Consider the following 27680-nt stretch of genomic DNA (forward strand, 5'->3'; position numbering starts at 1 on the left):
CTGCCATAGGGAACTGCAGTATATAGTCCCATCCACTTGAAACCAGTAAGGGCAGGTTCACAATGAGTTTTTTGTAGGAGATTTTAAGACAGATTTTACTGCAGGTTTAACAATCAAAGCCAGAAGTGGATTCGAAAGGAATCGGAAATATAAAGGAACGACTTATACTTCTTCCTTATGGCTTTGGATGAAAAACCTGCAGGAAAATCTGCCTCAATATGTGCTCCAAAAAAACTCAGTGTGAACCTACCCTCAAGGAGCCACAGTACTTTGGAGAGAGTTCAGAGAAGAGCTACTAAACTAGTACATGGATTGCAGGATAAAACTTACCAGGAAAGAGTAAAGGCCCTTAACATGTATAGCTTGGAAGAAAGATGAGACAGAGGGGATATGATAGAAACTGCTAAATACATAAAGGGAATCAACAAGGTAAAAGAGGAGAGAATATTTAAAAGAAGAAAAACTGCTACAAGAGGACATAGTATTAAATTAGAGGAGCAAAGGTTTAAAAGTAATATCAGGAAGTATTACTTTACTGAGAGAGTAGTGGATGCCTGGAATAGCCTTCCTGCAGAAGTGGTAGCTGCAAATACAGTGGAGGAGTTTAAGCATGCATGGGATAGGCATAAGGCCATCCTTCATATAAGATAGGGCCAGGGGCTATCCATAGTACTTAGTATATTGGGCAGACTAGATGGGCCAAATGGTTCTTATCTGCCGACACATTCTATGTTTCTATGTTACTAAAGCATTCCCAATGGTCATCTCCACCGATCAGAAATGGATGGCATTATGTCATTGCTTTATTAGAAGGGAGTATCCCTTTAATGACTATATCACGAAAGGGCTTGTCTGCTTTTACTCCAGTCAAGTCGCCATCTATAAATCGGAGCAGAAAGCATCTCTCTTTCGCTCTGTGATGGAGGACTCTCATATCTGTAAAACATTGAAAGGTGTAATCTGAATGGATCTTGCAAACATCCAGCATATGCTGCAGAAACATCCCTATTCACATGTAAAGAACACATCATAAAGCCCCCGGGCTATCCTGTATAAGATCGGCCAAACACATTCAATAGTTGTTGGACGAACAGCTATCTCTCCCAACTCCCTCCTGACATCCCCCATACACATGGCCGAACATGTATGTGTATTCTATGTGGAGAGCAGAGAAAAACTTCTTCCAGGAGAACAAAAAGATCCGCTGAACATATTCATTTCACCCGATAATTGTCAGGCGCTCCCCTCAAAAATGAGATATCGGCCGAACCCGCTGTTCTTGGCGGGTTCGGCCAACAAAAGACTAATATGTATGGCTAGCTTAAGGGCTCATTCACACATTTGCAGATCCGCAATACACGGGCACCGTTCCATGTGCATTCCGCATCACGGATGCGGACCCATTCACGTCAGTGGGTCAGCAAATCCAAAGATGCGAAACGGAAGCACGGAACGGAACACTACGGAACACTACAGAGTGCTTTCTGGGGTTTTGTTCCATGCCTCCGCACCGCAAAAAGATAGAACTTGCTCTATCTTTTTGCAGAACGGACGGATCGCGGACCCACTCAAGTGAATGGGTCTGCGATCCCCATGCAGCCACCCCACGGACGGTGCCCGTGCATTGCGGACTGCAATTTGCGGTCCACAGCACGGGCAGGGGCTTCACACGGTCGTGTGAACAAGCCCTAAGGCTGTATTTGTATACTATGGTGTATACACTTGGGAAAATCTCCCAATGAGGCCTCATGCACACGACCGTGCAGTTTTTTGCGGTCCGCAAACTGTGGATCCGCAAAAAACTGAAGCTTCTCGTGTGCCTTTCGCAATTTGCGGAACGGGCGGGCCATTGTAGAAATGCCTATTCTTGTCCGCAAAACAGATAAGAATAGGAAATGCTATATTTTAGCAGGGGCTACAGAACGGTGCAACGGATGCGGACAGCACACGGAATGCTGTCCGCATCTTTTGCGGCCCCATTGAAGTGAATGGGTCCGCACCCGAGCCGCAAAAAAATGCGGCTCAGATGCGGACCACGTGTGCATGAGGCCTGAGTATGCCTATGTGGCCAGAGACTTTAATAGGTACAGTAAATGCATGCCCAAGCAGCATAATGTTGCATATGTATGGCTAGTAAATGTAAAATCTAAAAGTGTAGTCTGCATTTTTAAATCAAGTGTTTGCAAAATGGCAGAAATAGGGGTGTAGAGGTACTCCGGCATCATTTACATTTAGAAACAGTAATTAAACCTTAAAGGGGTATTCCCATGTGAGACATTTATGGCTTTGTTCATAGGACATGCCATAAATGTCCATTAGGTGCGTGAGATCCACCTCCTGAATCTGTTCCTATATCCAGAGCTCACCCACACTCCAGTCATTGAGTGCTTGCTCGACTATTTTCAGAAGTCCCTTAGCGGTGAATGGAGGGGTGGATGTGCTTGCGCAGCTGCTATTGGCTTCAAAAAATAGTTTTCAGAAACCCCATAGAAGTGAATGTATAGGACGCTGCGGTGTGCTCTCCTTTTACTTGGGGTGCCCCATTCTCCAGAGGTGGAACCCGAACCTATCAGATATTTATGGCATATCCTATCTGACATTGAGTGTCCTCCACTCACACACCACCTCTTCGTCTTGTCCCCTCTCTGTTGGTGTTCCTCAAGACTCTGTCTTAGGAACCCTGCTCTACTCAATCTACACCTTCGGCCTGGGACAGCTCATAGAGTCCCATGGCTTTCAGTATCATTTATATGCAAAGGACACAAATGTACAAACAGAATTAATCTCTGGTCTAGATATCACCTCCTCAAAATCCAGAATCCCACAATGTCTATCTTCTATATCTTCCTTCCTTCTCCTCTCGCTTTCTAAAACATATAATGGAGAAAAGAGAATCTATTTTCTTTCCCCCATCTCACTCAGCCTCCCCAACAAAACGATCACACTGTCCCTGGTCCCACAAGTCCGCCTCCTTGGAGTAAACTTTGATTTTTCTCTGTCCTTTAAACCTCATATCCAAGCCTTTCTACCTCCTGCCGCCTCCAACCCAAAAATATCTCTCAGATCGGCACATTCCTCAATCAGGAGTCTGCAAAAATGCTTGCACGTGCCCTCATCACCTCCCGCCTAGACTACTGTAACATCCTCCATTGTGGCCTCCCATCTACCACCCTCACACTCCTCCAATCTATCCTCATTCCTGCTGCCAGACATCCACCTCTCCCCCGTTACTCTCCTGTCTCTTCTCTCTTCCAGTCCCGTTGCCCAGAGAATCCAGTACAAAACACTATGACATACAAGACCGTCCACGGCCTGTCCCCTCCATACAGTGGAAACCTTCAAAAGAAACCTGAAGATCCAGCTCTTCAGACAAGACTACAACCTACAGTAACCCTGCTGCCTCTATACCGCCGTATGACCATCTTTACCCTCACCTATTGTATGCTTCCCCAATCCCGTAGATCGTAAACCCTCGCAGGCAGGGTCCTCTCGTCTTCTGTGCCAGTTTGTAACTTATCTTGTTCATGCTTGTTGCAATTGTTTTATATTATGTGCACACCCCTTATCCTATGTACAGCGACGTGTAATGAATGGCGCTTTAATAATAAATAATAATATGTCATAAACGTCCCAGATGGAAATACCTCTCTAAAAAAGACAAAAAAAATCATAAAGTTAATATTTACAAATAAAGTGTGAACTCATAATAAACAAGAAAAATAAACTCTACAACAGCAAAAAAAAAAAAAAAAAAATGGAAAAAATGTATCATTTGATAGGATAGGTAGCAGCATATGGAAGGCACTGGAGAGGCGGACACCCCATTATATTACCATTATAGTCTATGGGAGTATTGGAAAGAAGTGAGCATGCCCGCGCAGATTATACTGGGGAGAGAAATATCCTGATTTATGGTTTTGCTCTTATGGATTAGTATGTACTAGGTGTTTGTACCTTAATTCCTATAATTTACAGACCCCCTCCAGTTCATGTATACAGCAGATCACAGACGTACAGCAGGACTGTCCCCCCGAATGGTATATTTAACATGGCCGCTATATTTCACCGCTAAGTGGATCCGTGTCAGAATCATTAAGCCCGTCTGCAACCTGAATAGTGCCAGGTGGACGCTGCTGAGACAAGATTTGTATTCATCTGTCACTCCCTAAGTGGATGGAAGTGGCAGCTCAGAAATGTGCTGGAGGGAGACCTGGTGTAACCGGCTCTGTGCTCAGTGGGTAAGGATCAGTCTGTTATTCCTGCATTCACTGGAACATAGAAGGAAACCTGGGTGGTCCCCTCCCCGATGAATGTATCTGTAGAGACTCTAACCCTGTGGAGCATTTGTATTGAGTGCTCTTGTCCAAATAACCTGTTCACGCTGAGCTAAATCGAGGGGTTGTATAATGCGAATGTCCACCTCTAACCGCCATTTTCCAGTGTACATGGTGCCCCAGAATTAGCACAGTGGCTCAGTTTGTGTGATAAATCTGGCGCACATACAGAATGCCTGTCAAAAAAGTTGAAGCCAACTTTTAGCAGCCTTACTTCGTTTCAAATTTTTACTACAGAAATTTTGGCGCAAAAAGTCACATTTTAAGGCATGCCTTTTGTGCATGTATACCGGGAGGTAATTGTGTGACACTAAGCTGTCAAGGGCGTGTCTGACAACCAGCATGTTGACTGTTTCCAATGCAACTTTTTTACAAAGTGCCTTTTTATGTAGATTCAAATAGTAAGCATGCCCCGAACTCCATTCTAAAGCCATTACAAAACATTACAAATTAGAGCGACTTTGTACATATATGGCACTACGTGCACTTTGCAGATCCTGTTTATTGGAAACAGTCAACAAGCCCGTTGATAGATGCACTCCTAACAGCTTTCCTAAGTCCTTGCAGTGTAGTGGGAAAATTATCCTACATCAGATCTTGATTTACAGATCATCTTTCAGTAGTTTGCATAGACATTGAGCCAGCAAGGAATACTGTGAGATTTCAGCTCTGAAGCCTGCAGTATTGTAAATGCAGCTTTGGGATATAATACAGACTCTAACTTGGGATCAATACAAGATATAAAACACAATGTATTCACAAAGTTACTCAACTTTTTATGTAGAATAGTTATACATGCAAACTGGAACATCAAAATGATAACAGATGGAAAAGTGACGCAGGTCCCACCAGGTCTATGACTGTGTTAAGCAATATAACACTGGAATAGGTTTTCAAGAACCTGATGATTATACAGAGATGAGCGTCGCCACTTAGGCACTGCTCTTCTCCACCTGCCAGGGGTGTAACCATAGCGGCAGACCATGCGACTGCTATGGGGCCCAGGGCAAGAAGGGCCCCAGTCTTAGTTGGGATTATCTCCTCTTCTAATGGAGGTGAAAACTTGGTCAGGACTCTACCCTCAACTTTTAGCAAATAAAGCGGTGGCAAAATGGCCCAAGGGTCATTGAAAGGGGTTTAGACAGAAACCCTTCTGTCTTGTGTGGTGGGCCTGGTTTGATCCTTGCTATGGGGCCCTTACTTCTGGGCCCTTACTTCTCCATGTACGCCACTGCCTCCTGCAGGTCTATTCTGTCACATATTGGTTTTGTAGGAAGTTCCTTCTCCTGTATCACTGATGCTTATAAGTAGGAGGGACATTTCCCCTTATAAACGCATGAAGACAGGCACAGATTCAGTTTGGTGCCCCTCCCCTGAGGAGTTAAAGATAATGTTACCTGTGCCCACATAGAGTAAAAAGCACCAGACAGAACTGTAGAGCTGACAACATAGAAACGCCCATGTGGCAAAAATGAGAGTGGCCATTTCGACCGCATGTCTAAATATACTCAGAACTCCCCCAGACCCACTGAATATATTTAAACTCCCAATATTAATAACACAAATAAATTAATATCAGACTCCAGGCCAATCCCATAAATAAATTTAGACCCCATTATGTTAATATCAGATTCTAATTCAGACACCTTTATTAATATCAGACCATAGACCAGAATTAACTTCAGGCCTCACACAAGACCCCCTAAATATATTTAAGCCCCAATATTAATATCAGACCCTTATATTGATTTCAGACTCCTAAATAAAGGCAAACACCCTTATGTTACATAATATGTCCTGTTAATATAAGATCCCAATTCAGACCCCACGTCAGACAGAAAAAAAGCTCTACAAGAACTGGGAGCAAGGATGGTATACTGGCCACTACGGGGGTATCCCTATCTCAGACATTGATGGCATATAACAAGCATATGCCATGTATGTCAGAAAGGTGCGGGTCTCACCTCTGGCGGCGAATCGAGACTGCACTGCACAAGACTGGCCACCTCTCCATTCATGGGACTGCTGGAAATAGATGGATTGGCGCTTGGCTATTTGCAGAACTCCCAGAAGTGACTACGGATGCATGGCTTGGGGTGGGGGCCCGTTCTAGGGATAGGAGCGAGTCTTTGAGGTGGTACGCGCACCTAGCTTAATGATATGCCATTAATGTCTGAATTGGGAATACACCTTCAAGTCAATAGACAAGAGTTGATTTTTGAAAAATTATTATTATTTCTTTTTATGCATGAAGGGGACCCATGCAGCACCCCCTCCCCAGATCAACCAGGTGGTGAGGAAGGCTGAAGATAGGAAGACTCCACAGAAAATCGGGTGGCTTGACCTGACTGGAACTGTCGAATTATCAGATGTGGGCTTCATTTGGCTTCTTTGTGCCTGTTAGATACCTGGGCCCTGGTGCAACTCCAAGTTTGGCAACTCTGTAGCTGTGCCCTTGGTCTGACCTTACACTCAGGAACCAGGAGGCTCAGGATGAACAGGGCTACATCCCCCTCGCCCCTCCCCGGCTGTGTGCTTTCAGAGCACACCTGAATGTTTGTCACAGTGTAACACCTGGCGGGACCTCATCATAACTCATGGGCCTCTCTTTCTAATTGTCATTGAGCGCAACGTTTCGTTTGTGGGTGAGATGTCGCAGCTTCCGCTCTGAACACAAGTCAATTGAAAGTGGAAAATGTCTCAGACACAAGGCGTGTTAAGGAACGATTGTTCTCTAAGACTCGGAGTAAAAACAAACAACGTGAATCTTACATGCAGAGCCCTCTCTATACAAAGCTGTGGGCAGAGACGGGTTCTGTTTGTCCTGTGGAATAATAGGTTCCCTCCCCGGTGATGTATGGCTCTGACTAGGGCGCTCGCCCTGTGCATTAAGAGATGGGCTTATCTTTCACTGAACGCCACTGAAGCCAGACAACAGAATCGGGGCAGGAAATGCGTTATCAATACAGAAACTATAACAAAAGTAACTATTTCAGTAAAACAGTGTAAACAAGAGCTGACATCCCGAGAAATGTGCACCCACACCCGTCCTATAGTGCACCACTGCCACAATAGACTCTGTAATAATGGGGGTCTCTATTTATTGCTATTGCTCCATTAGAGGACAATGCATAGGCCGTAAAGAGGTTTTCCAGGATTGTGGCCCTTTTTAATAGGAAATGATTCTGAGGGCCCATCCTTTGTGTATATAGGACCTTAAAGGGGTTTTACGAGTTTTTAATACTGATGACCTATCCTCAGGATAGGTCATCAGTATCCGATCGGTAGGGGACAACGGGGACTCCTGCCGATCGGGTGTTTGAGAAGGAAGCAATGCTGTTGGACCCCCACCGATCAGATATTGATGATCTATCCTGAGAGTAGTCATCAAACAACAGATGATGGCAGCATCTCCAGATGTTCCTTTTTATTCTTCGTACTTACAGGAATGTGTACAAACAGAGCAAAAATGCAACGTATCGGCTACAAAGTAGTGCAACGTTTCGGCTACAAAGACTACTTTGTAGCCGAAACGTTGCATTTTTGCTCTGTTTGTACACATTCCTGTAAGTATGAAGAATAAAAAGGAACATCTGGAGATGCTGCCATCATCTGTTGTTTGATTACTAATCTATGGACTGCTGAGGATCTGCGGTCGTGGTTTGGCTGTTGCATTCCAGAAAGGTCGATTAGGCCCATGGGTGCTGCTCTTTATGACTTTTCTTTACTATCCTGAGAATAGGTCATCAGTATAAAAAATCCTGGAAAACCCTTTTAAGGTCCATTATTGTCAGAGCTTGGGCCCACCGGAGGATTCTCTGGGACTCTGATGGACCAGTCCCAACCGGCCTGTAGCACATGATACCGAATTGCACACACCTGCTCCCTGATGCTCTGTTCTGGTGACCCTGGTTCCGTTCAATGGTCTTCCGTTCGCCGTCTTGTTAACTTCTGGCCAGCATATGAACAGGGCTCATGTGCGCTGCTGCAGTAGTAGTAGTACTTTGGTGAGGGATGGCGTTCACACCACTCAGAAGCATAAGTTGAAGCTTCAGGGTCCCAATGTACTATCATAGGACCACCCATTTACCATGTAAAATACTAGGCTCTTTTGGGCTAAGTCTAACCCTGCCTTTCTCCACCACCCTCATGGAAGCTGCAGAGCGTACCCCTATATAGACTTACCAGAAAAGGACAACATGGGTCATGTCACACAGTCGCTATAGCTCCATTTAGGCTTTGTTATTATGGTCACAACACCCAGACCCTCAGAGGCATCCATCTTAGAGACCCCATAAGTTGTGCTGTCTGTATCCTTGTGTCCTGTCCACAGCCCAAAAAGGATAGAACATGTCCTATTCTTGTCCATTTGGAGGACAAGAATAGATGCCACCATATTCCATAGGACTTACAGAGATGGTCACCATTCACATATCCATTTCTGCTCCCTAATTGGGCTCACAATCTAATTTCCCTATTCATTCACACAAGGGACACATTTATCAAAGCCAGTTAATCTAAGAGTATGTTTAAAAGAAACCAGAGGAAACTCATGGAAACATGAGGAAAACATGCAAACTCCGTGCAGATATTGTCCTCTGTCAAACCCAGGACCCAATACTGCAAGACAACAGTGCCAACCGTTGGGCCACCATGCTGTTGTGTGTTGGATTCCTTTGGAAGGTAGGTGCCCTTAGCCTGAAATCTGTGGCATTTGGTTACTTTAGGGGCAACAGTGTACCTGCTGAGGGTGAAGAAGTAGCAGTTGTACCTAGGTCCTTGTATCCGAGTGGCCTGAAGGACACCCTACAATACTAGAAGACACCAGTATTGGTGGTGGGGCTGATGCTGCAGTGACTGCCTTCTCTCTTCCTTTCCTTGAATGCTAGCTGTGCTTCTTTTAGCTTTCACCAAGCAAATATAAAAAAAATTATGAAAACTTACTGTTGGCAGCCAATTATAAAACCCCCAATGACATCATCCTAAGGTTCATTCTGCTAAATCATTAACCAACCTGGGGATGGCGATGGTTTGGAAATGCAGTCGACTTTGTTTACTCTGTAAATTAGGTTTTTGGTGTAAGCTATCCCTTAATAGCAATAGAAGCACATGCCGCAAATCAATGTCAAGCCCTAATTCTACTTGCCACACTTATTCTGACATTACTAATTAGCATCGGCCATACCAGCAAATGGCACTTTTTGCCCAGCATCTCAGGACCGCATGCCTCAGCTCCGCCATTTGAGGCCATAAGATTACATTTCACACTCGATGGGGATTTTGGTAGCGAGCCCAAGTTGCAGTTCCTCTAATCTCGCGGCGTACGTCGATGGTGCATCTGCTCCAAAATTAATTACCGTTGTCAGAATGATGAATACTTTATATTTTAACAGCATTTATGTAGTTTTCATATAGGTTTCCATGATTGTGTTGATACAGGTCATCATGGTGACTGTCCATTACTGGTAATCATAGCCCTATGTTGGTCAAACGGTGATGACCCATTGATCTAAAAAGATTGTAATCGGCTCAGATTTCCTAATATTTGGGCAACACTAGCATGGCTAATGACACTGATGTCATCAATAATGGGATTACAGTGGAAAATTCTAATTGTGTTGAATACTGTGTCTCCATTCAAGGTCTATAGGACTGATGGAGTACGACACTTGCAGCGACCTGGAGGGGAGTCGAGGAGGATGGCAGTTGCCGTGTCCCTGAGGGTGGTAGTGGTACTCACAGTTCACAATGGTAGTCTCTTCCTCTGGCTCTCCCTTTGGGCATGCAGTCACTGGAGGGCACACCCTTTCTTCCCTTGTGGCACAGCTTGATATTGAGGGTCCTGCCTGGTGGTAGATGGGGTGTCCTTGATGTTAGGTGTTGGTCTGGGTACAAGACAGGAGGGTAGATGCAGTGGCCCAAGAATAGTGGAGTCAGTAACCAGGCCAGTTGGTATCAACAAATAAGTATCTCTTTACTAAAGTGCAGAGTGGGAGTAGTAGTACATCTGACAATATCAAAGCACAGTTCCAAGGCATTGAAAGTTGTCCCCAATAGCAGCATATACACAGCAGCAGCAATGAGGTTTCAGTACTTTTTCTCCCTGTCTGAAGTCTCTCTGCAGAACCTTAGGCAGGCAGTGAGGTTCTTGTTAAGCACTTCTGAAAAATCCGGGACTGAGAGGTACAGATTTAAGATACAGCTGGCCAGACCATCTCTAAGCATGCAAGGGTACGTTAGCAATGTTCCCTCTCACAGTAGTAAGGTCTCTCTGCCATAAACATGCACAATACCTTGCTCCTTGCAGCCTTGTAGATTCTGGACCTTCTAATTTCTTTGGCCATAGAAATCTCAGAGATGAAGGTTCCTGAACCCAGGCCTAGCTCTGAGGAGCTTGCACATATAGCCCTTCACTGTTCCTCAGGCAGAACTAGACTCCTCACTGACTTACCTGGAGGAGCACCCAGGTCCTTCCCCTGGTGATCTAGGATGAGCCAAGGTGTTAATCCTTAACCTATACAATGCCATTAGGTACACAGACATAACAAATCTCAACATTTAACTTGGTAATACAACATTACATTAGTCAATCCTTTGCAGTGACCCTGTTCTGGGGTACAGCATGCCCCTCTATTGTGACACAAGCCATCCCCGGCTTATTTGGCATCTAGTTCCTCTGCAGAACAGCATGCAGAAACCCAAAGACACCAGACTTGGCTGGCTCCTTTCTCTTGACTTTTTGCTGCAAGAGAAAGGTTAAAGGGGTTGTCTCATCATGGACAATGGGGGCATATCGCTAGGATATGCCCCCATTGCCTTTAGGTGCGGGTCCCACAGCTGGGAAAATAGGCGAAAATAGCCGAGCACTGGCTCGACTATTTCCATCAGCCCCATAGAAATGAATGGGAGCGAGGGCCGCGCATGCGCGGTATGCTCCCATTCACTACTATGGGCAGCTGGCTTGGTGGTGGCTGGACCGGAGCCCTTCAGCCACCACCTTGCAGGGTTCCATTTTCGATATAGGTGCGGGTCCCACCACTGGCGATATGCCCCCATTGTCTATGATGAGACAACCCCTTTAAGGCACATGCACAATAATATACAGCCTAGGCATTTTTTCGCTTTGTGGCAGTTGGAAACTGGGCATATAGCAGCTGCAGAATGGCTGAAAATTGGTGATGATAATCTTCTTCTTCTTCTATAAATAGAAGGACGTATATATGTATGTTCCGCGATCACTCAAAATCGCAATCATCTATTTCAATTAAACTTGGTATACACATCCCTTGCTACCTGGAAAGAAATCTTGTGGGGGTCACAGCTCTCTAGGACGTACCGTTCCTGCAAGTCTTTCTCTTCATATCCTAACACGGTCACATGTCCCTTATCAGCCAATAGAAAAGCCCTTAGTCTCCACATACACACAGTTTTACTCCAGGTTTCCATAACAACCCAGTCATTTTTCTTCAATGCTGTAGGTCAACTTTAGGCTAGGGCTACACGATGACATAAGTCACACAACACATAGGGCACAACTACACTGCTACATGTGTTGCGCGACATTGATGTCGCACCAATGTCGCGCGACAATTTTTCTAATGATAGTCTACGGTGTTGCACTGCGACATGTGACATGCTGCAAAAGCAACGCGACAGGTAGATGGATTTTTTGCGACTGTCGTGTCGCAGTCGCAGCATGTCACATATCGCAGTGCGACACCATAGCCTATCATTATAAAAATTGTTGAGACAAAATGTCGCGCGACACATGTCGTCATGTAGCCCTAGCATTAAAGAGGCAGGGCACTGTGAAGGTCCCTGTTAAAGGGGCGGGCAATGTGGAGGTCACTGTTAGGGCTCATTCAGACGGCCGTATGCTGTCTGCAAAAATGCGGATCCGTTTTTTTTGCGGATTAGATACTGACCTATTCACTTCTATGGGGCCCTTTTCCATTCCACGGCTCCGCAAAACAAATGAAACATGTCCTATACTTGTCCGTAAAAATCAGGACATGGCCCTATTGAAGTCTATGGATCATCCAAAAAACGGAATGCAATACGTTTTTTTGCGGACATGCTGAACTGTCCGCAAAAAAACGGATCCGCATTTTTGCGGACAGCTTACGGCCATCTGAATGAGCCCTTAAAGAGGCGTCCACTGTGGATGTTACTGTTAAGGGGGCAGGCCACAGTGGAGGTCACTGTTAAAGGGGCAGGGGCCACTATTAAAGGGGTAACTGATGTGGAGGTCACTGTTAAGGCAACAGTGACTGTGGAGGTCACTGTTAAGGGGGCGGGCCCCTTAGGAGGTCTCTGTCAAGGGAGTGGGGTGCTGTGAAACCCACTGTCAAAGGGGCGGGCTGCTGTGAAAGTCAAAGTTAAGGGGATGGGCTGCTGTTGAGGTCCCATTTTAAAGTGGCGGGGCACTGTGGGGGGGTCAGTGTTAAGGGGTGGGGGACTGTGGAATTCAATGTTAAACGGGCAGGGCACTGTGGAGGTCACTGTTAAAGAGGTGTTCACTCTGGATGTTACTGTTAAGAGGGCAGGCTGCAGTGGAGGTCACTGTTAAGGGGGCGGACCCCTGAGGAGGTCACTGTCAAGAGAGTGGGGTGCTGTGAAACTCGCTGTTAAAGGGGCGGACTGCTGTGAAAGTCAAAGTTAGGGCTCTTTCACACCTGCGTTCTTTTCTTCCGGCATAGAGTTCCGTCGTCGGGGCTCTATGCCGGAAGAATCCTGATCAGTTTTATCCTAATGCATTCTGAATGGAGAGAAATCCGTTCAGGATGCATCAGGATGTCTTCAGTTCTGGACCGGAACGTTTTTTGGCCGGAGAAAATACCGCAGCATGCTGCACTTTTTGCTCCGGCCAAAAATCCTGAACACTTGCCGCAAGGCCGGATCCGGAATTAATGCCCATTGAAAGGCATTGATCCGGATCCGGCCTTAAGCTAAACGTCGTTTCGGCGTATTGCCGGATCCGACGTTTAGCTTTTTCTGAATGGTTACCATGGCTGCCGGGACGCTAAAGTCCTGGCAGCCATGGTAAAGTGTAGCGGGGAGCGGGGGAGCAGTATACTTACTGTCCGTGCGGCTCCCGGAGCGCTCCAGAGTGGCGTCAGGGCGCCCCACGCGCATGGATGACGTGATCGCATGGCACGTCATCCATGCGCATGGGGCGCTCTGACGTCACTCTGGAGCACCCCCCGGGAGCCGCACGGACTGTAAGTATGCCGCTCCCCTGCTCCCCGCTCCTACTATGGCAACCAGGACTTTAATAGCGTCCTGGCTGCCATAGTAACACTGAAAGCATTTTGAAGACGGATCCGTCTTCAAATGCTTTCAGTACACTTGCGTTTTTCCGGATCCGGCGTGTAATTCCGGCAAGTGGAGTACACGCCGGATCCGGACAACGCAAGTGTGAAAGAGGCCTTAAGGGGATGGGCTGCTGTGGAGGTTCTATTTTAAAGTGGCGGGGCACTGTGGGGGGGTCAGTGTTATGGGGTGGGGGACTGTGGAATTCACTGTTAAAAGGGCGGGATGCTGGAGAGGTAACTGTTATGGGGGATACTGTTGATATCTTTTAACACACACAAACATTAAATGAAATAGATGAAATATACCCGAGTGAAGCCTGGTCCTTCTGTTAGTTAGGGATAACGTCCACAAAGACAGTGCATGGCTATAACAGTATATATAGTTCACGTCTAATGCAACAATACAATAGCTATTCAGGGGACTTAGATTTATTAAAGTCCATTCCCTGACTATAATGTTGGAACCTTTAAAAGGAACGTTGCAAAGTAGCTCAGGTGCGTTTGAGTCTTTCACAATAGGCACTAAACTAAAACGTTTCCAAATAATTCTCAAAGAGCTCTGATATATTAGAGTTTTTTCTTTGAGTACTTTACTTAAATATTACATAACATTTCACAAAGAGGTCTAGTGCGTCAGAGTCTTTTCTTTGGGTATTTTACTTGAATGTTGCAGAACATTTCACAAAGAGCTCTAGTCCAGGCACTGTTCAGGTAGCTTACCTTAGATAAATTTCTTGGATCTTCTCAATGGTGGTTCGGTATTGGGAGGACTGGTTACTGGTTCTCTCAGCTCATCTGGAATAGAGACTTCTGCAGGTTGTTTAGAAATTGGAGGGCTGTGACTTGAAACCATGAGACAGATCACGGATCTCAGGATGGAACCACTGTAGTGGATCGAGTACTGATGCTTGTTCCGGCACTGAATCAAGGACCCGTCACCTGGGAAGTTCTGGTGACTATTTCACTTCCAAGATAGGCACAGCTTTAGCCTGTTACAATTTGGACAATCTGAGTACCTCAGCCTTCTTGGGTTATTTCATAGATGTCTGTAACAGGATGTGGAATTGCAGTTAAGATATAGAGTTATGTCTCCCACTTGCAATCTAGTTAGTGGAATGATGGTTATTTTTAAGCCAGACTTGGTCTTCAATCTTAAGTCGTTCAGCTTTGGCATTTTGGTCATAGTCCTGTCTCTATTTCTGATGAGAACTTTCCATTCTGGCATTAAGAATCCATTTAGCATATTCTAGTCGTCATTGGTATCCTTTGACCAATTCAGTCTGAGGTGATGGGTTCACTGCAGACAGTAAGGTGTATATCTGGTGAAACAGTGGGTGGTGGTGTTGTGGAGGAATACCAGTTCTGGTAGGAGCATTGGCCAATTACTTGTTTTGTCAGGCAGTACAGCTTTCAGCATGTTTATCAGGGTTTAGTTCATTGCCATAGGCCATTGCCTTGAGGATGGTAGACATAGTCCTCAATTTGTGGCAGTTGTACAAGGAAGAAAGTTCTTGAGACTCAAATGCAGAACCATGGTCGATTATGATTTTGTCTGTATTTCCATTGGGTAACAGGAAGATTTTCCACAAAGCGGCTACAGAGGTTTTTACGGTTAGGTCTCGGACTAGGACAGCAATCACAAATTTTGTGAAGTGGTTGATGATGGTCATGACAAATGTGTATCCGGACCCACTGGGTTCCAACTTGACATGGTCTATTGCTACAATCTCCAGTGGTCTTTTACTCACGATTGGATGTACAGATGCCTTCTGGTTGTGCTTCTCTCCTCTACTCACAGCACATGTCGGGCATTCATGGCACCAGGTTTCTGTGTCTTGCCTCATTCCAATCCAGTGGAATCGGTGTCTGATAGCTTTGTGGTAGATCTCTAGGAAAATGTTAACATCTCTGTGAGGTACTACTTCTTGGTGTAGACGTTCATTTGTGACAGGGCCAAGAGTTCTCCAAAGCAGTAGACCATTTTGGATGAAGAGTTGTTTCCTTTCTTTCTTATCATAGGCGGGTCAATTCTGGGTCTGCTTTGCCTCTCCGGATTCTCTATGGAATTCTTCTGCTTGTAAAGTAATCTTGCATGGTTAATGACATGGTTCTTGCTCTGTAGTTGGATCCAAAGTCCTTTTTCTAGTAGTTGTTTAGAATCGACTGCTGTTGCAAACCGGCAGCTTTCTGAGCTTGTTTCTTGACTCTAGTGGTGTTCAGCTTGGCAGATCTGGTATGAAAGGATGACATCTTAACTTCTTCCCAGTTGTCATCTGACACGATAGAATTTTCCTTTGCAAGTAGTCTGGATAGGAGCATCAGCATTTTTGTTGGACTTGCCAGTCCAGTTCTTGACCACAAAGTCGAAGTTTGAGAGCATAGAGGCCCACCTTTGCCCTTGGGCCCCAGGCACTGTTTAGATGGGCTAGTGCAGGCATGGCCAACCTGAGGCTCTCCAGCTGTTGTAAAACTACAACTCCCACCATGCCCTACTGTAGGCTGATAGTTGTAGGTAACCTGGGAATGCTGGGAGTTGTAGTTTTGCAACAGCGGGAGAGCCTCAGGTTGGCCATCCCTGGGCTAGTGGATTACTGTCTGTGTAGACGGCAAAGAGTATTGCCACTAGGTAGTCCTTAAACTTTGGTTTCTCTAAGGGATTGGCTGCCGTGACTCTTTCTTTCCCAGGATGAACTTAGGACAGGACAACTCCCAGGCCTTTCTTGCTTTTATGGATGTGCAGATCAAATGGCTGGTCAGGGTATCCAAGAAAAGGTGGTTCTGTGAGCTTCTTCTTCTCCCAGTTCTGGACCATGGCTACCTTCTCTGGTCTGGCCTCACACCTTCTGCACTGAAGTGTCCCAGATACTTGGATTCTGGCTTGAGTAGGGCATGTAGTTGAACTCAAACAGGCAAATATAAGTGGTCAAGCATTCTTTTATGTGTCTTCAGGTGCCATGGGTAATTGCCAATATCTACTGGTTAAGTCCAAGGTGGAAAAGGAAACAGCAGATTCAAGTGCGGTTAGAGTCTCTTCTAAGTGTGGTAATGGATATGTGTCTTTATGCGTTATGCTATAGATTTTTCTGTAGTCCACGCACAATCGGATAGATTTGTCCTTCTTTTTGACAAGGCCTAAGGGTGCAGCCCACGGACTGTGGCTGTCATGGATGACATTTGCTTCTTTCATCTCTTGGCTAATTTTGTTGACTGGCTGGTGGTACATGGCAGGTGGCATTGGCTTTTGTCTGTCTTTGACTGGTAGATATGAGCCATTTGGGATGGTATGCTGGATGAGACTGGCTTTGCCAAAGTTTGCTCAAGGTGGGAGCTTTAAAATGTTTTCTCCCTCATGTTCCCCATTATATGTTCTGGAGGGACAATTGTTCAGTTGTCAAGGTATTTATTTTTGCTGTAATAAATGAATCGCCGTCTTCTCTTGAACCTAGGGCCCATGGAGAAACTTCTCATTTCCTTCTCAGAAATATCAACAGTAACAAACAATGGAATCCTTCAAGGAAAGGGATGGGAGGTATATAAGGGCCCTCCATGCTGCTCTCATATGCAAATCAGCTCTCCTCCAGAAGGAAGAAAACTGTCTAGTGCCACCTATAGGTAGCTTCACTGTAAGTAAATGTTTAACATGACTAGGGATTTCATCCCAACCAGAGACCCATCTGTAGACTGCTGTTTCAAGGAGTCTCAAAGAGGTTTCATGCTTGTTTTATAAATACAGACAGGTCCATAAATATTGGGACATCGACACAATTTTAACATTTTTGGCTCTATACACCACCAAAATGGAAGCAAGCCTTCATTAGGCTGAAAAAACACAACAAACCCATCAGAGAGATAGCAAAAACATTAGGCATGGCCAAAACAACTGTTTGGAACATTCTTAATAAGAAGTAACGCACCTGTGAGCTCAGCAACACCAAAAGACCCGGAAGACCACGGAAAACAACTGTGGTGGATGACCGAAGAATACATTCACTGGTGAAGAAAATACCCTTCACAACAGTTGGCCAGATCAAAAACACTCTCCACGAGGTAGGTGTATGTGTGCAAGCCAACAATCAAGAGAAGACTTCACCAGAGTGAATGCAGAGGGTTCACCACAAGATGTAAACCATTGGTGAGCCTCAAAAACAGGAAGGCCAGATTAGAGTTTGCCAAACGACATCTAAAAAAGCCTTCACAGTTCTGGAACAACATCCTATGTACAGATGAGACCAAGATCAACGTGTACCAGAGTGATGGGAAAAGAAGAGTATGGAGAAGGAAAGGAACTGCTCATGATCCTAAGCATACCACCTCATCAGTGAAGCATGGTGGTGGTAGTGTCATGGCGTGGGCATGTATGGCTGCCAATGGAACTGGTTCTCTTGTTTTTTATTGATGATGTGACTGCTGACAAAAGCAGCAGGAAGAATTCTGAAGTGTTTCGGGCAATATTATCTGCTCATATTCAGCCAAAAGCTTCAGAACTCATTGGACGGCGCTTCACAGTGCAGATGGACAATGACCCAAAGCATACTGCAAAAGCAACCAAAGAGTTTTTTAAGGGAAAGAAGTGGAATGTTCTGCAATGGCCAAGTCAATCACCAGACCTGAATCCGATTGAGCATGCATTTCACTTGCTGAAGACAAAACTGAAGGGAAAATGTCCCAAGAACAAGCAGGACCTGAAGACAGTTGCAGTAGAGGCCGGGCAGAGCATCACCAGGGATGGAACCCAGCGTCTGGTGATGTCTATGCGTTCCAGACTTCAGGCTGTAATTGACTGCAAAGGATTTGCAACCAAGTATCAAAAAGTGAAAGTTTGATTTATGATTATTATTCTGTCCCATTACTTTTGGTCCCTTAACAAGTGGGAGGCACATATGCAAACTGCTGTAATTCCTGCACCGTTCACCTGATTTGAATGTAAATACCCTCAAATTAAAGCTGACAGTCTGCAGGTAAAGCGCATCTTGTTCGCTTCATTTCAAATCCATCGTAGTGGTGTATAGAGCCAAAAATGTTGGAATTGTGTCGATGTCCCAATATTTATGGACATGACTGTATATAAAATCAATCATATGATCTAATGTTAAACTTACTAAATACACGTGCCCTGAATCCATGCGTGCTGCATGCCCACTATAGACTGTGTCAGTACATTGTGCTCCCGTCCCTTGATTTCTACTGAGCATGTCCTAAATCCCTGGTCTAGCCTATGCACAGTAGAAAATGTGTCGCTGTGTCGCCATTACATCACTTCCAAGTCAGGCATGCTGGGATCTGTAGTTTTTGCCTATCCTCAAGATAGACCAACAATATGTCCAACAGCCCGCACCCCTGCCAATCAGCTGTTTAAGGGCAGTTCCGGAGCGCTGCTTCCACTGTAGTGAATACCGCAGTAAACCAGCTCTATCCACGACGGAGCTGTGTAGTCTCTGCACCTGAGCTACTCTGAAAGAGCTGATCGGCTAGGGGTACGGGGTGTTGGACCCTTGCCAATCACATATCAGTGGTCTATCCATTAAAGGGGTTGGCTTCTCTATGAAATGCCTTTACACTGGCATTTACCAAAAAAAATGTAATGGACAACCCCTTTAAGGGCTATGTCCCTGTAGGTGGCATTAGAGAGACAGTTTATCCTTCTGGAAATTATCTATTTGACCTCATGCACACAAACGTATTTAGTTTCCGTGTCCGTTCCGTTTTTTAACGTATTTAGTTTCCGTGTCCGTTCCGTTTTTTTTTTGCGGCTAGGATGCGGACCCATTCATTTCAACGTGTGCTATACGCATCTGTATGTCCGTTCCGTAGCCCCGCAAAAAAAATATAACATGTCCTATTCTTGTCTGTTTTAGGCATTGTTACAATGGATCTGCAAAAAAAATTTGCGGACCGCAAAACACATACGGTTGTGTGCATGTAGCCTTTGCATACTTTTTTGCCCGGGAAAAATTGTCCTTAAAGAGGTTATCCAAACTATAAAATATGCCCCCCAATGCCCGAGCCCCTCATATAGATTATACTTACCCCGCTCAGGTGATGCTAGGGAGGCGCGTTCCTGTCGCGGCCTGCTATAGGCTGGTCCGCCCCCCCCCCCATGCAGGCGCTGAATGTTTTGATCTGAGCGACGGGGAGATGCAGCGGCGGCCGTGCGGGGATCAGGAGTGATGGGGATGCTGGGGAGCGGGGTAAGTATAATCAATATGTGGGTCCCAGGCATTGGGGGACATGTTTATTATTATTATTATTTATTATTAAAGCCCCATTCATTCCATAGCGCTGTACATATGAGAAGGGGTGCACATACATAATACAGACAATTGCACTAAGCATGGACAAGACGAGTTACAGACTGGTACAGAAGGAGAGAGGGTCCTGCCCGTGAGGGCTTACAATCTACATGGTATGGGAGAAGGACACAGGAGGGGGAAGCTGGTTTATAGTTTGGATAAGCCCTTTAAGACTTCTTACACAAGCTGGATATTCACAAGGAGGATCAGAGCTGCTTGGTGGATGGAGGAAATGCAGTAAGTGGAAGTAAATTGTCTCCAGGAATGTAAGTCTGTATAATAGAGGCCAGGATTGATTACAAATATTTGGTGGTTATTTGTAAACATGACCTGTGTCATAGCGCCCTCTACTGACAACACAGCGCCGGGCAGTTCCATAGGAATCTCTCTGGGTGTTCAGGAATGAGGGCAGTCAGTAGAGATAAATGAATGGACGGTGGAGGCTACGGCTGCACATCGGGGAGGATGGACTGGGCACTGCACCAAGGAGGAAGGACCGGGCACCGCGACTGGGGGTGGTAGTACTTTCCTCTTCTGTTTTCTTGTGTCTTGCTTGGAATGCAGAGGTTTATAATCCATGCTTATCATAGAAAACTGCAGTCAATGTCACATCTTCTGCATGTCGACTTCAGGAGGCTTTAGATATGTATGAATTGTGGGCTGAAGGGTTGTTGGGCAATATTTAGGATGTTACTATGCCCATCCGGCTCAGCTGAATGTATCTTCATTCTACAGAGCAGGGATGGAGAGAGGCAAATCAATTAGATAAAATCCAACCTGTGTGACCCCCATAAGGGACTGTAGAAATAAGAGCAGGCAGCAAGTATATTATATCTATGTCATATCTATGGGGTGGGTGCCCTGGGTGCCAGGCTAATTATATATAGAGGGTGAGGGCAGGGGACTGGTGAAGGGAAGACAAGCTCCTCCGCCCCATGTGTAGTGCTGGAAGGACTGGAGGATGAATATCTATGGATGGTAATTTCTTATATCTCATGACCCCTTTATAAATTAATAATTTGTCAGAAACTGATATATACACTGACATTTCAATCAATAGATATATCTATCTATCTCTATCTCATATCTATCTATCTATCTATCTAATCTATCTATCTCATATCTATCTAATCTATCTCTATCTCATATCTATCTATCTATCTATCTATCTATATCTATCTATCTATCTATCTCTATCTCATATCTATCTCATATCTATCTATATCTATATATCTCATATCTATCTCTAACTCATATCTATCTATCTCTATCTATTTAATATCTATCTATCTATCTATCTATCTATCTCAATTTATGTTATTTCTATCTATCTATCTACAAACACAGATGAAACAGCAGCACAGTTTGATGGTGTGAACAGGGTGCAAATCCTCAGGGAAGACAGGCGTCGCTTCCACTGTATAATAAATCCAAAGAACAAGGCAGCACTCCAACTTCAAGTGAAAAGGTGATGACCCAATTTATTTCCCAGCCTGGGAAATAAATTGGGTCATCACCTTTTCACTTAAAGTTGGAGTGCTGCCTTGTTCTTTGGATTTATTATCTATCTATCTATCTATCTATCTATCTATCTATCTATCTATCTATATATCTATCTATCTAATCATATCTATCTATCTATCTATCCATGTATTATCTATCAATCTAATATCTATCTATCTATCTTTCATCTATCTAATCATATCTATCAATCAATCAATCAATCTATCTATCTAAATCATATCTATATATCTCAATCTATCTTCTTTCTATCTATCATCTATATAATCATATCAATCTATCTATCTATATATCATCTATTTCATATCTATCTATCGGTTGATAATTTATCTACTTCTATCATATTTGTACATATGTTTCAGAATTATTGGCTAAAATATGTGTTCATGTAGTATAAATACAAATAATGGGGGATATTCATTATTTCCTCTATGCCGGTTTCTGACAAAAAAAAAGTCTGAAATCCATGCAATTGCCTCTTTTCTAGTCACAATTAGCATTTTATGCGGCCCTTGCCAATTTTACAAGAAAGTGGCGTATCGAGGGCAGAAACTGGCGTAAATAATAACTGAAATCTACAGAAGCTCCATGCTGCCATAGATTTACTTCTCACACCTCTTCATAAATGACATGGCTCCTCTGGCAGAAGAAGCCCCATCAAGACCGGAGCAGCAGCCACCAGTCTTGATGAATCAGGGCCAGTGGGGGTCATTTATCAAAGATTGGTATTTTACGCCGGTCTTTGATATCCCCCTGCACTGCCAAAGGATGCAGCTTAATTTATAACGAGGTGCAGGCCTTGTCATGAATTAGGCGCCTCCTCCGCCTGTCCGTGTACCTGGAGCAAAATCTACTCCAGCCCCTAGATTTCAAGAGTCATTCACATCACTTTCCTGGCATAAATGTTTGTGAATTTGCTGGCTCTGATGTCCCAGTCACTGTCAAGCCCCCACACCGCCTTCGCCCCTCCACAGTGTCAAGGTTGGGGTGAAACCATTGCGTGCAAAAGAAAAAAAATGGGCATTTAACAAGTCACAAGATGGGGTCTTGCAACTTTTATAGCTTTTTATGCCTGAAATAGGCGTGAGGACTGTTAGTAAATGACCACCAATGTATTTGCACTTGTACCTAGGATTTACTATATGATGTGCATTGTCTTCCTACAGTATATTACAGTATAATATGACAACCTGGATGATGCTGATTTGTGCTCTCATTTTTATAGTATCTGAATCCTTTGTGTTCAAAAAAGAAAAAGTAGAATCCAGCTTCCCATAAAAGAAAAAGCTTTATTTCCTTGTATAAAAATATCCAGACATCATATACAAATGCTTTGTCTACGCGTTTCAGACCTTAGAAATAGCGGTCCTTCATCGTGACAATGAATCCTTTGTGATATGATTATTACTTATCTATCCTATGTGTTCACTATCCTATGTGTTCACTATCCTATGTGTTCACTATCCTATGTGTTCACTATCCTATGTGTTCTAAATTACTATTACAATTTTATAAAGTAGATATACATGAAGTGACCTAATGCAGTCCCCTAATATACATGGATAAGCTTCATTAAAGATGAACCTGTACTTTAAAGCACTGGACATATGGATATGAGTATGAATTATGTATTTCTTTATCAAGCCATTTATTTTTAGGCTGCTGTGACAACATCTGACTGCTAGGTGGCGCCATAGCCTTGTCCTCCCTAGGCCAGCACTAATAAGCCCAGCTGGTGTCTGCCTGCATAGAGCAGTACAAGGCTATGACTAAGTGTTAATCTTACTGTGAATTTCTTAAAGATAATTGCATGGCCCTTAACAAGAGTCTTGAGAATGTACACATAACTGTCTGATACTTCTGAGACGGTGACTGTCAGACATCTGGAGAAAGTGATAGACATTTACTAATGCCCTAAACCATGTGTCCTTATGTGCAAAGCTCTTAACTTTATTATACAGGGTACAGCTGTGGGATACAATGGATGCAAATACCTGGGGGCCCAAAACAATACTTCAAGTCAGGGATGCCCAACCTGCACCCTCCAGCTGTTGCAAAACTACAATTTCCAGCATGCCTGCACCGCCTACAGCTATTAAGGCATGCTGGGAGTTGTAGTTTTGCAACAACCGGAGGGCCGCAGGTTGAGCATCCCTGCTCTAAGTTAAGGGGTCTGGCTTGGTAGGAAATTCGCTTTAATAAATATGCCTTGTGTATAGATCTGTATGCAATGAGCTCCCCCTAGTGGTGGCTGTAAAAAGAAAAGGCGCTTGACATTTGTATGCAGGGTCCTCTCTTACCATGTGCCCCCTAGTGTCCTGCCTGTGTTATAGGCATATCTCACAGCGGGGGGGGGGGGATACGTTAACTTAGACCCTGCTCACATCACATTAGAACCTTCCATTGACATATATACATTGGGAAAAGTGCTTTTCGTCTGCCACTGTATGGGCATGCAGAGACAATCATCACCCATAAACTAACACGCTAAAAGGTGTACCAGGCAAAGAAAATGTAGCTGATTAAGCTTTTCTATACATAATTTTAAAAAAAAATACCGCCATATACTGGCCCAGGACTCTCTCTTGGACTCTGTTAATCCAAAGGATATGCTCAAAGGCTCTAACATTGTGTGAACAGAGCCTTACCCAGATTTCTCAGCAATAAATATTTATGGCGCTACCCCCTATGTCACCTCCATCGCTGTATACTGCTATATATGATTTACGTCAGGATCTGACAGCCTCAGCTTTGAGGGACAATGAAGTTACCAGTGAGAAATGACAGGATGTTGAACAATGGGGGTCGTACTTTGTCTTCAGTCAAATCGCACCAGAAAATGACACTTTTAGGAATAAACAGAGGAAGGGGAACGAGCGTGGAAATGGAGAACCGAGCATTCACTAGAAGGGGGGTATGGGAGCCTAATGAATATAGGTTACATCCACTCTGTGATGCATGGTGGGTGGCCCCTCAGCCTCAAGATGGATGTAGAAAGTGTACAATCTTATGGTGGATGTTGAGGGTTGTTGTCTTGGTTTACACACATCAGGGCTACATGATACAGGGATTTCATGGTGCCCATCCGTGCATTTCACTTGATGCCACTAGTCCTCCCTAGGCACTGGAGTAAGTAGAAGCTATGTAACCGGACCCGCACCTACCGTGGGCCCCCCTAAGACATCAGGTGCAATTTCTAAAAATGTCTCCCTGGGAAACCCCTTTAATGTGAATAGCAATAGTGATATGTCTTCCTTTAAAGGGGTACTCCACCCATCAACATTCATCACCTAAAGGTGATATATACTAGATCAGTGTGTGGGTCCAACCACTGACGTCCCCACTGATCACTAGAAAGGGGGTCACCTGTATCTTGTCCTTCCCCACCTAGGATAACCATAGTGAGTTGTATAAAGCAAAGACTGAGCGTGCACACCATAGCTCTGCGGGACTGGTAGGTAGAGAGATGTGACTGGTAGCGGTCACTGGTCTAGTGACTGGTGGGCATACCAGATGTCAGACCCCCCCCCCCCCCCCTCGGTCTAACATTTACCTACATCATAGATTCCATGAGAAATAGTAACACCTGGAATACCCCTTTAAAGAGGTTGTCCCACCATAGTAATTTGTCACCTATGCACATATCTGATCATGGGGGTCGCACCCGTCCAAGATTGGGGATCCCTCGAGCAAATGGGGCAACAGTCACCCATGCGGACTGCTTCTCCATTCATCTGAGAGTTTTGCAGAAAAGCTGAGTACAGTGCGGTAGAGATGAATGGAGCGGCAGCGTACGGTCACTCCATCTACTCGGGGAACTCGAGGACCTCCACTCTCATCAGCTAAGATCCCCAACCATCAGATATTTATCACCTATGCTGTGGATGGCTGACATTGTTATTGTAGGACTACCCCTTTAAAGGCTATGGACACCTTCAGGGCAATTTTTTATGATTGCATTTTATTACCGGTAATTTTGGATTTAAAAACATTTTTTTAGTTGGTCTTCATTAAACGTTTTCAGCGGTTTTAAAAATCAGTCTGTTTGCAAGCTGTCAATTTCCTTTTATTTTTTTTAACCCTGTCATCTGACGGCTCATGTGAAACCTTATCTCTGATCTCCTGACCTCAACACTCATTAAAGCTTAATTCTTATCAGAAAATAATAAGGCTAAGGCTACTGTCACACTAGAGTTTCTATTTTCCGGTATTGAGATCCATCATAGGATCTCAATACCGGAGAAAAACGCTTCAGTTTTGTCCCCCTTCATTGTCAATGGGGACAAAACGTAACAGAACGGAATGCATTCCGTTCCGTTTGGTTGCGTTCTCATACCGTAGAGAAAGCTGCTGTTTTTCTTTCCGTCATTGGATACGGAGCAAGACGGATCTGGCATGGCACACAATGCAAGTCAATGAGGACGGATCCGTTTAACTCTGACACATCTGACACAATAGAAAACTGATCCGTCCCTCATTGACTTTTAGTGGAGTTCATGACGGCTCCATCTTGGCTGTGTTCATAACTCCGTTCATAACGGATCCAGATGGTTGTATTATCAGTAATGGAAGCGTTTGCCGGATTCAGCAGAAACGCTAGTGGGAATGTAGCCTTAAATAAGTGTTTGTAAGGTCAGGAGATCAGAGATAAGAGCTACACATGAGCCATCAGATGACAGGGTTCAAAGAAAAATGAAACTGTCAGGTTGCAAACAGACAGATTTTTAACCCTTGCATCACAGAAGCGGCTGAACATTTTTAATCAAGACCAATTGAAAAAATTATTTTTAGCCCAAAATGAGTAAAATGAAAACATTAAAAAAAATGCCCCTCCCAAGGTGTCCATATGCTTTAAGTTTTGTTGCATGTTAAGTAACACTTTTTTTTATTTGACTTATTTCGGATGTTTCACTGAAATAGTTAAAACTTTCCCTATGGACTCGGGAGACTATCATGGAAGAGAAGATCTCCATCCGTGCTCCTCAGCTCCTCCACCTCCCTCTGCTCTCCGCTGCCAGAGCCTGTCCCCCGCTCTCTGATTAATACTTCTCTATCCATGTTTTTCCATGGTTGCTCCAGCAAACAGAAACTGTTTTCCCCTTGTCCTGCTAGCCAATTCGGAGCCTGCATCCGCTATAAATTAGTGCGGACTGTCTCCTGGCCTGGGAAGTCCAGACGTGTTTACTTATTTATTTCATACGCTGCTAAAACTAAGGAAAAGTGCGCAAATCGCTGGCCAACGGGAAAGGGTCCGCCATGATGCAAGGCCGCGACTCCATCTGACAACCTCCTCCGATCCAGTGCTCGGCAGGAGCTCGGGGGATTAATAGCGGTTATCCTCATTATTATAGTATGCGCAGAACTGGACTGTGCTATAGCTGCCCATGGGCATTGCATTAATGCTACAAAAATGGGTGTTTATGGGCAAAGTCATTTGATTGCCCACTTGAGGGATAACTGGCACCATAAGTGTAGGACAGGAACGGCAATGATGAGCTGCAAACCGTATTGACTGTGGCAATGGACACCCTCAAAGAAAAATCAGTGCATACATTTTGCTTGCTTGAGGTCATGGGGTCTGATCATACCAATAAATATCTGGTTATGACAACTACCAATGCAGCAGGCCAAAAATGTCTATTGTGTGAACCACTGGCAGTTGATACATAGGGTCCATCTACAGAGAGGGTACTGACCATGTGCCAAGGTTGCTGCGGAGGGAGAGGGAGGAGAGAGGAGCAGCTGTCTGTCTCCATCACCTATTGCCAATGGTGTATCTCATGTGTTATCTGCCTCCAGCTTTTTTTTTTAATACTGTGTAATCTTTCGTTGTAATCCTGGCCACCTTTGATGCTAATAAAAACTAAAAAAGACTGCTGGCCCGGACCCCCAAGCTGTGAAGTGATCTCTACAGATCAGGAAGCGTCAGCCTGGGGTGGGTGCTCTGTGTTGTTGGGGGATTTTTTCGAACACACATAGGGTCATGGGAAACTAAACAAAAAACCTAACCCTTTTTTTATGAAAACATAAAAACTTGATTTAAAGGGGTTGTCATGTGATTACTAAACATAACAAAATGTAACAAGTTTTCAATTGGAAACATTTAATATAAACATTCCTGTATTTAGCCAATAAAAATCAGCGGACTAAAAGCGGCTTCTTTTTACCGGCACTGGACATATTAGGAAAAGGTAACACCTCGGTTTAACTGATCCGGCAAG

Source organism: Bufo gargarizans, chromosome 6 (genome assembly GCF_014858855.1).
Source record: "Bufo gargarizans isolate SCDJY-AF-19 chromosome 6, ASM1485885v1, whole genome shotgun sequence".
NCBI lineage: Eukaryota > Metazoa > Chordata > Amphibia > Anura > Bufonidae > Bufo > Bufo gargarizans.